We start from the raw sequence: 10776 nt of genomic DNA on the forward strand, positions 1-10776 counted from the left end.
ATCGCGGGGGTCCTCTGCGGCCCCCGCGATCATATATCTTATCCCCTATCCTTTGGAAAATGTCTAGGGCGGAGTAACCCTTTAAAATATACTAGCATAAATTCAGTGACAGATCTACCCTATTGTGTGTGGTGTGAGAGGGCCAGTGATCTAAGAGAAACTGATATACTATAAGAATTTATTAAAGAGATTAATATTAAATAACTTAATGAAATTACATTATTTCAGTAATTTATAGGGATTGGCCACTTAATAGAAACATTTTCAAAAGCCATAAACAGAAGGGTTTATTTTAACACATACAGCTGCAGCTGACTTTATACTTTACCCCAAATCTAAAATGAAAGGCCCCTCCTACCCAGGTTTAATTTCAGAGTTGGGATAAAATATAAAGCCAGTTATAGCTGTATGTGCCAAACTGCCATACGGTTTATGGCCTTTTTGTAAACGTCTTTATCAACTGACCAACCCCTTTAAGCTTTCCCAACAAAAGGAGTGACAAGTATTTGTTGAGGGTTTTAATGACAGATCTGTGTAACTTTTGTTCTCAGGAGTCTGGCTGTAGAATGAGTCATATTGGCTTTCAGTTATTCTGGAAGATTATCTGGCAGATATTTCAAAATGTGACTAAACCAAGCAGAATGTTTCTTTCTTTCTTTCCTATTAGTAGTCTGGGCGGTTTTACTAACCAGACTGTCAGTTTATAAATTAAAAGCTCATTTCTGGGTGTAAAAACCTGTGAGTTCCTAGGGGACCTAGGGACCATCTAGTAGTTTAATGAACATGGACTTGATGTGCTTACAATAAAACAGAATTTATACCCATGGCAGAGGAAGATCAATGCTTTTAAAGGGGTATTCCAGGATTTTTTTTTATTGGACTATGCTACAGGGGCTGTAAAGTTAGTGTAGTCCATAATATAGTGTCTGTACCTGTGTGTGATGGTTTTCTCACAATTCTTCTGTGATTTTCACTCCAATGTTTGTTTTTACCAGCATACAAAATGACTGTTGTCTCAGATTTTTCCCAGCTTGCAATGCGGCCAAGACCTGACTCACTAGTCAGCTGATGACAGGGAGCCTGTTTGCTTCAATGGGTGGAGGGATCATTCTGCAACTAATGCAACAGCTGTAGGCACCCTGATTGAAAACCACAGGTCTTTTGAATGGATGCAGCTCATTTATGTTTCAATGGGTGGGGTGGCTAATGTTCGGGAGGGAGGAAGATGGAATTGTGGGATTTGTAGTAAAAAGGAAAAAAAGTCAAACAGGAAATAGCAGTTCACAAAAAGCTAGCCACAGTGTTATAGTAATCTCACAACATAGCCATTTATCCCCAAGACAAGCGCAGATCCTTCCTAAGCATGTCCATTACTGCCTGCCAGATACGTACTAAAATCAACTTATGGTGGATAACCCCTTTAATAAAAAGTATGCTACATGGCAAGTCTGTTTTTGTCTGTGTCCTATTTAGGAAAACATTCAGAGAAACGGATCCACAAAGTTGGATGTTAACTTCTATTTTAAAGGGGTGAATGGTGTATTTTCTAATGCAAAAGCATATTGCTAGGATATTCCATATTATAAAGATTCTAAGGGCTCTGACTTCTGGAACCCCTGTTTATCCTGAATCTCTGTATTAATTGGGATGAAAATATTTCCTAGGAGCCTCAACTCTAAGCATTGGGGTTTTTTCATTTGAGGGAATCCTGATTGTTAGGTCCACTTTACACTGTGGGGATCCATCGGCGGAAACACAGGAGTATAAGGATGGCCATTGCTAGATATGTGTAAATAAGGCTCACATGCCCAGGAGGTAAGAGCCAAAACAACTCCTGGCCAAGGCCCAAATGCACCCACCTACCCTGTTTGACAGCCACTAGATAAAAAGGAGATGGGTTGAATTTACCTGAGCTCTTGCCTTGCTGGGAAACACCCCCTAGTCACTTAATGGGACCCTTCAAGGTATGTTCATGCTTATTTTGCTGCAGCAGCAAAATGTTCACATGTAAATGTACCATTCAACACTCTTGTCCATAAGCAAATAGGCAGGTTCACAGTACAGTAGTTCTGGGTTTATTGTAACAATTCATATACAGCAACAAGATCAGCTTGCAGGATAACAGAAACTTAAAATGTCCTTCTAATCAGGCTCTTTAGGTAACATAAACTTCTGAGCATCTCACCCAAAACATGGCAGGTTCAGTCCCAAAGTCCATCATTTTGGTGTAAGACAGGGTAACCTGCTTCAGAGCAACTCCTTTCTGCTGTGCTGCTCTCTGTCAGTGCTCACACCTGTGAGATCAGCTTCAGGACTGCAACACATACCAGAACCAGGGTATTCTGGTAAATCTTTTCTCACAACACGTTATATAAACTTAATTTCCATAATATGACTCTGGTCTATTGCACAGCATATTTTATGGTGACAGGTTCCCTTTTAAAAGGGTATTCCGGTGTCCCTAAAAACAATACATTGTTGAGGTTGTAGAAAAGAAAAATCAATACTTCTCTACCCCTGGTATCTTGTACCTCTTGCTTCAGCTCCCAATGTAGATCTTTCCGGTCTATTCTTGCTGCCCACCAATGTCTCTTCTCAGCCAGTGATTGGCTGAGTGGACAGGTCCCCACTCTGACCTTTCATCTTGAAAGCAGGCAGAAAAGAAAAGCAACTAGTGTCCAGAAGTAGCCCCAAGGGGAGCTGAAGCAGGGAAAGGTAAGCATGGCTTATTTTTTCACAGCCTTTAGAATTATTCCAAGTTTTTATAGACTCTGAAATACCCCTCCATTGCTAACTAATGTGAGAATGGATCTGCATATTAAAAACCAAAAATAATACAATATATATTTACTGGTAGAAGGAAAAACAGCTACTTAAAGGGGTAAACCCGACTCAAACATCTTATCTCCTATCTAAAGGATAGGGGATAAGATGTTAGATCATGGGGGGCCCGCCGCTGGCGACCCCCGCGATCTCTGGCACCCCGTCATTCTGCGCACGGGGCAAACTCCACTCCGTGCCCGATGACTGGTGATGTGGCCGCCACGCCCCCTCCATTCACTTCTATTGGAGGAAGCGTGAAGGCCTACAAGCTTCCACGTTCCTGACGCTGCAGCTGCTGGCACGGAGATCGTGTAAGGCCCCAGCGGCGGGACCACCGCAATCTAACATCTTATCCCCTATCCTTTGGTTAAGGGATAAGATGTTTGTGGCAGAGTACCCCTTTAAGGTCTGTAGATGCGGACTACACCAAAGTAATATAGAAAATTCTTGGATCTAATTATGAGCCCACTATGATTTTAGATAAGTCACTGTATTCCTTTGTGTCTGAGTCAAACTACCACCTACCACTTTTTACTTTGTTATAAATGTGTGTGGGTTGCCTAATAACTACTGTTTGCATTTTCCCCTGACTAAAGGAATCCATATTTATAAAAGATATTGAAGGTTATTCTGCCACATATTAGTTACTAAAAATGTTATGTTCGTTTTAAAGGCGAAACTTGTTAAAACATGGAAAGTACAAATTAATTGTACTAATATTGATTAAACTAAATCGGAAAAGCATGTTATAGAAAAATAACATGTAACTACAAGAAATACATATAGTATATAATTCTGTATACTTCTCAACATTAAAATAGCAACAAGACCTAAGATTAGGCAAATCAAGGAAGTAGGAGGTGTTGCGAAGTTCTTCAAATGATCAAATTTTCAAGCACTTCGGTCTGTGGCACATGGATGGGCTTCTGTGGTATAAAAGCCAGATTGAAAGCAAATTTTTTCAGCCACATGAAACATCAGTACAGTATGATTGTGCGATGCGAGTGTTCCAGTTATCACCACTTGTCACAAACAAGGGATAGAATCCATGAACGGAGAGATCTTGGTTTTATCACTCAGGCAGATTGTGTTGTGTGTAGTTATATATTTTGAACTGAAAGGGAAATTGGACGTCACATACTAATCGTATAGTTGCGAACATTCTAAACAATCAGAATGTGCTTTTACAACATTAGGCTACGGGCCAGATGCCCAGCTTCAGTCGTTTTATTGATCTCACACCACTGCTCGCAAGGCTCCCAAGGTGCAGAATGAGATGACAGCGGAGGATATTTGTCTTTATGGCTGGAGACCATGTGGGCCAAGCCATAAAAGACCTTAACAGGAAAACGTCACACCGGTCCTACTTCTGGGCTTATAGTGTGGGGTTACATAATGTATGGTAACTGGACCCCTCTAGACATCATTGGCAGTACACTTATAACTCGACGTTTGTTATGAAACCAGTGGTACAGCTATTTTTCTGAAGTGTTCAAGTACATCTGGGATGTTTTGAACATTTTGTTTCCTTTTTTTTTTTGTTATACATTATTTTAGCGATCCTGTAAATTCCAAAATTCCACGACCTGTCCTTCTTGGTGTTTAAAAGAAAATTTAAAATCTTCATTTTTTACACACTCCTGTTCTTGTGCACCCAGTTTTTACAATTTTTCAAGGGATAAAAGAAAAAGCCCCCCCCAAAAATTGTAACCCAATTTCTCTCAAGTAAGGGAATACCTCATATGTGGGTGTAAAGTGCACTACAGGGCTTAGAAAGGAAGGAGTGACATTGGGATTTTGGTGAGTGAATTTTGCTGAAATGGTTTTTGGGGGTCGTATCACATTTAGGAAGCCCTTATGGTTCCAGAACAGCAAAAAAAATACCTACATGGCATACTGTTTTGGAAACTACACCCCTCAAGGCACATAACAAGGGGTCCAGTGAGCCTTAACACCCCACAGGTGTTTGACGACTTTTCGGTAAATTTGGATTTGTAAATTTATTATAATTTTTTTTTTTCACAAAAATAGTTTCCCCCCCCCCCCCCAAATTTTCACTTTTTACAAAGTAATGGGAGAGAATGCCCCCCAAAATTTGTAACCCCATTTCTCTGGAGTATGGATATACCCCATGTGTGGACATAAAAAGTTCATGAGTATAGAAATACCCCCTATGTGGACGCAATATGCTGTGAGTCACAGAGCTATGTTTGTATTTGAGGCCTATGGCATATTAGTAGCTGACGGTTACATATATTCAGTGGAAAGTAACAAAAAGAAACACCCACATGTAACACCCCCCCCCCCCCCCAGCCGGGAAGGTGTATAGGAGGGACTTGACATTTGGAATGGACGGATGTTCCCGAAATGTATTTTCCAGGAATGGATGAAGTGTACTATGGTATAAAAGTTGTCCACTTACACGTGGTAACCCTTATCCAGCAATGGGTGCAAAAGGTCCCAAACTATTTTCCCGTCAACACCCAAAGTGGGGGGACATTCTGGGGGTTCAATACGGGAATCTCGTTGCTCATATACTCTAAACTTGCAAATGTACTCTGAAGTACTTTCACAAAATTTGTAAAGTTTCATGCCATACATCGCCCACTTCAATGAAATGTACTGGCGGAAGAGGAGTCCTCCCCTTAAAACTGATAAGAGACTAATCTACAGAGAGCTCTCTTAGGTCTATGACCGCCTCACTTTGTAAAGGGGGGGGGGGGGCATGCTGTATTATCAGTAATAATGCAGGAATTTCCGTATGGCCTCGAACCGTCCCCGTGTCATGGCCATACTGTAGAGTGTGGTCTGGTAGAGGACGTCCCCGCTCCAGTATTGTCTGACACTGGGTTTTTTGACGAGGCGGGACCCCATGATCAAACATCGTATCCCCTATCCTTTGGATAGGGGATAAGATGTCTAGGGGCGGAGTACCCCTTAAAATTCACATTCCCTATTGAACGAAAGTTACCACCCAGCTTGCTGTCTATTGATAAAGGGAGGCATAGAAACCATTGTGGTTTCTAACTGACCACAGGTATCCTTTAAGACCACCCTAATAGAGCCCCTACTTAATCCTATTTCTAGGCATGGAAAACGTCCAGTTTGGCCATGGTGGAACCAGATGTTATTTTTAGCCTCCCAGGCTAAACCACAGAATCAGCCTGTGTGTGGGCAGCAGTGCTTCCTTTATAGCAGGAGAACTTTCATGTAGTTAGTGTTGACATCCTGTTTTTAAGTGAGCTGGTGGAAATCTCTGAAACACCACGTTTCCTCTGAAGTTTTAAGCAGAACAAACTAAACAAAGTAAACACGTGTTGCCTCATCATCAAGAATCTGCAGAGGACACATTTGTTAAAGTCATATCAGTTTGTCATTTTTATCTCGTATATGGTTCCAGTGTATATGAGCATTTTACTTTATTGCTAGGAAAACCGTACGACTTCTGGTTGGAAAGGTCTCATCATATTTGAGCAGACTATCACCTTTCATCTCCCTAAATATTTTCACAGCTGAAAGGAACTGCCCCACACAATACTTTGGGAAGTTTTCCCAGACTGCAGTCAGTATGCAGTTGATGTTTTGTTGCTGACACCCACACCCTGCAGCACAGCCGGGCTGGAAGAAAAAACACCCTATGCTATAAAGTCTATTAACTGACAAGAAAGACAGCTCTGTTGATTGAATCATATTTTAATAAGAAATACATATTAGTGTTCTCCTTCTGGCTGATTTGGATGATAAACTCTAATCAGTGTAAACATGAACTGTTAAAGATGATTTATCTGCCACAGCATGTATCTGTGCTTTGGTTGCTATTCTAGGAGTAAAACTAGTCTTAAAAGGGTTCTCCGCCCTTAGACATCTTATCCCCTATCCAAAGGATGCAGCTCCGGAGGCTCGTGACGTCACAGCCACGCCCCCTCAATGCAAGTCTATAGGAGGGGGCGTGGCGACCATCAGGCCTCCTCCCATAGACTTGCATTGAGGGGGCGTGGCCGTGACATCACGAGCGGGGTGGGACCGTGACGTTTCGAGCCTCCTACTGGCATTTTCAGTCATCCGGCACACACACCTAAACATTGGTGTGAATGAGTCTTCCCCTATTGCATTCACATTGCGGAATTTCGGCGGCTGTAAATTCTGTTGGGGAAATTAATTGGCCGAAAGAATGAACATGTTTAAATACTAAATGGCTTTCCTGTTACTGCTAAAAATATATTGATATAGCTAGAGATTTTCAGTAATGCTTACTTTCCATTGGTGCACTGGGGACAGTCGCCTGGACCACTCTAGTCTACTCCTGTAGCTACGCTGAACCATCAAGCCGCATCTTGGCAGTGACGTCGAGCCATTTGACAGTTCTGAAACACAACACAAGCGGGAGATCGGGCATCAGCCTTGGCTCCATATCACTGCTGAGGGGCAGCTCTGGCTATGTGCTCAGATGGGGCTACAGGAGTGGTCCGGGCTACCACCCCCCAGTGCACCATGGACTATAAGCATACAGTATAACTATGGCTATATCGATAACATTTTTTAGCAGTGGCAAGGAAGTAGTGTGGTGTCACTTTATTCGACACTTATGTCGAAGGGCTGTGGAAATAAGCGCATATTCCATATTATTTTGTTCTATTTATCATGGAGCAGAACAGAGTCCAAACGCAAACACATTTTTATGTTTCTCTTTTTAAAATTACAGCACCAATATCCAAAATGAAAAAATATTGTGCACATTATTTGGTTAAATGTGGTTTTGAGTGCTGAAAGGGGGGTTGGGGAGGGGGTCCAACCAACAGCATATGGCAGTTAAGTGTGAGAGGATTTATGATTAGATGAGGTTGGACACACCCCACTCAGCATTCCAGGCTGCACTTTCTGTGTTTGGACTTCGGTCTAAAGTCTGTGTATGAGATGGGGGGGGGGGGGGGGGGGGGAGGGGAATGTGCTCTTGAGCTTTTTTTAAGCACAAATAAAACATTTTTTTTTTAAAACAAAATATATTAGAAATATTTTTTAGTTACCATAAGGAGTGCAATAGCAAAAATTTGTTTTAATTAGTTACCCTTTAAGAATCGACTTACGTATGTCTGGTACCAGGTTCAGAGTCCGAAGTGGGTATGATATTTTGGACACAATGGGGGAGATTTATCAAAACCTATGTAGAGGAAGAGTGGTACAGTTGCCCATAGCAACCAATGAGATTGCTTCTTTGGGGTTTTTTAGAGGCCTTTTTAAAAACTTAAGAAGCAATCTGATTGCTATGGGCAACTGCACCTCTCTTCCTCTACATAGGTTTTGATGACTCTCCCCCTATGACCCTCAAGGGAAACCTTTCTTTAAAAATGTTACTAGTGCTGTCATCAATGTCCTGTTATAGTATATCCTCATAAATCATACAAGAACTCTTACTACCTATGTCACAGTTATTAGATGATATATTTTTTCTCTATGCGATTCCTCTTTTACAGTAACAGTTTTTTACTCTATATTTTGCCCAAAATAATTCTCTCTTCCCTTTACCAGGGGACTCTCCATCTACCTAGAAGTGTCGACCACAAAGAGAACAACGCGGCAGACAGACTCCGGACTCCAGAAAATGGTTGCGGACATCATTTCACTGAAATTAATTACCTCTTCCTTTTTTAATTGTATGTCTTCCATGTGTAGTACATTTGGTTTATGGTCATTGACACGCTCATGATGTCATATATTGGGAACTGTTCCTGTGTATATCATCAAGTGTAAGACTATATGGGACTCTGAGCCTTGCTTTAGAGAATTACCACAGACAAAGTTGTACTATTAACTCAGTTTTTACCAACTAGGTCAGGTGAATCTTCACAATTTGAATCCATGTTTACACACAGTGCAGGTGGGCCTTTTGGCCTGTTTCTACCACAGCAACGTCTTCCTCTTCTCAAGCACCTCCGTTCACAATAAACCGGTAACTTAAAGCATTCAATTTCAGTAACAGTTTGCTACTTTTTTCACCTGTTGTTTACTCACTGTAGAGGTAGTCGCTTCATGAGCTAAAATGGCATTCATAAGAAAGTAACCTAAGTATTTACTACAAACTAATGGCAATTCCTACATGTTGGGTATATGATACCTCCATAGTATTTTTAGTCCCTATGAATGGATAGGCCGTATTCTTGTGAATGTTAGGCCTGGTTCACATTGCCGTTGGACTCTGCTATTCGGACTTCCGTTGGCAATCCAACCAGAAGGACGAGAGTTTGGCGGTGAAAAAAAATAGTGCAAGCACTATTTTTTTTTTTTTTTTCTCTGCTAAAATCCTAAAAAATTACTGGGTCACCGACAGACCCCATGCAAGTGAATGGGGTCTGTCATGACCCAGTAGTAGCTGTTTGCATCTGACCCGTTTCAGGGTCTGATTGGCTCAAGAAAACAAAACTTAACAGGTCGGATGCAAACAGCGGTGTGAACCAAGCCTCAGTTTAACTCCGGAAATGTCTGCCATCACAGTGTGTAAGTGATGGATGCACTTTGACACTTAACTACCCTCTCTGAGGCTAAGAGTCCCCCTTATATCATGTATCTTGTTCACCTAGATGTAGCATACTCGCTTCCTTTATTTTCATTCATTGTCTGTATATCTCTATATTTTATCCATGTACACTTTTTTAATGTATAGAAATAGTTGTTTGAAACACATTGTTTCCTTGTGGTAAGTGACAGAGAAGCTGCCACAGGATTTGAGACACTGATGAATGGTGCTATTTTGGACTTCTAAACATGCTCCTTGGCAAGGTAGCTCTGACGGGAGTTTTCTTTTTTTCATGTTCTAAGAAGGTGTTGGTATTTTTTCCTGATTGTTGTTCTATAGGCAGGACTGACTCTCTTGTCTACAGTGTGGCTTTTGTAGGGTAAATAACTGCTAACAGGGCAAGTCAGACAAGTAAAAATTTTCTTTACTTTTCGTTTTTACAATTCAGGGTAGATACGCCAACATTCAGCTATTCTAGTAGGAGCAATCACAAAACTGTAATTTACCTATTCTCGATAATCTATGCCCCTCTCCTACATTCGATAACTGTAGCAATAATGTTTCACTAACCTTGTAGAAATCTTTTTATTTTTTTCTCTCTGTTTTAGAAGGAGTATATAAGAGAAAAGGGCATGTTTTTGTAAATGTCCTGGGTCTGTGGCAGGTAATTTTAGGAACGAGGCAGCTAATAATTTTGCATACTATTTCTTTTTATGTTGCGAAGTAAAAAAAAAAATTACAGATTTTTTTATTGTTCTTGCTCTCAAGTGACAAAGTAAAACTACTCTTGAAATGCTGTTGTGTTAGACACAATCTGGAAGCCCACCTTAACACTTTTTTAATGTTTTTTGTTTATTATATATACCACAGTCTTTAGCTCTTCCTTCACAGTGCGGACTATACTCTGAGCTGTTGTAGCTTTTGACTGTTATAGACAGTGCATGCTTAGCCTATGATTTCTTTTTCTTGTAATTTTTTTTCTTACGTTTTTTGAGTGTTCTATTGTATGAGTAGAAAGATATCAGCTGTGCTGTATATAATAGAGCAATTTAATCAATATTAAGCAGTTGTGGCATATATGTATGGTTGCAGTTGTGTATTGATAAAAAAAAAAAAGGCAAGCTTTTGTAATAATGTGATCTCTAATAATGCACTTCAAGTACCCAATGTATTTTAACATTTTAGTAGAATTTGTTCAATAAACATGCAAGCTCTAATGGTTTCAAACTGTGTTCTCATTTGTCCTGTCTTCTACAGCAGTACAACTAAAGATGTAAAAATTAAAGGGGTTATCCAGCCTTAAAGTAATGTTGTGCTACCATATTATTTCCAAAAACTACCACTTCGGCAGAAAACGGGACCAATTTTCCAATTGTAATAACACTGATAAGACTTATCTTTTATTATATTTCTCAAACAAAAAAATGGGGAAAAAAATATTT

At 40.4% G+C, this 10776-nt stretch overlaps 1 long non-coding RNA gene across 1 annotated transcript in view; it reads left to right on the forward strand.

Moving 5' to 3' along the window:
* LOC130288969 (uncharacterized) overlaps positions 1–10555 on the forward strand; it is a 30234-nt gene extending 19679 nt beyond the window's left edge. Inside the window, exon 4 of the long non-coding RNA XR_008847460.1 lies at positions 8350–10555. This is a non-coding gene — a long non-coding RNA (uncharacterized LOC130288969). The remainder of the gene's footprint in view (positions 1–8349) is intronic.
* Positions 10556–10776: the final 221 nt, after the last annotated feature.

This window comes from Hyla sarda, chromosome 1 (assembly GCF_029499605.1).
Source record: "Hyla sarda isolate aHylSar1 chromosome 1, aHylSar1.hap1, whole genome shotgun sequence".
Lineage (NCBI taxonomy): Eukaryota > Metazoa > Chordata > Amphibia > Anura > Hylidae > Hyla > Hyla sarda.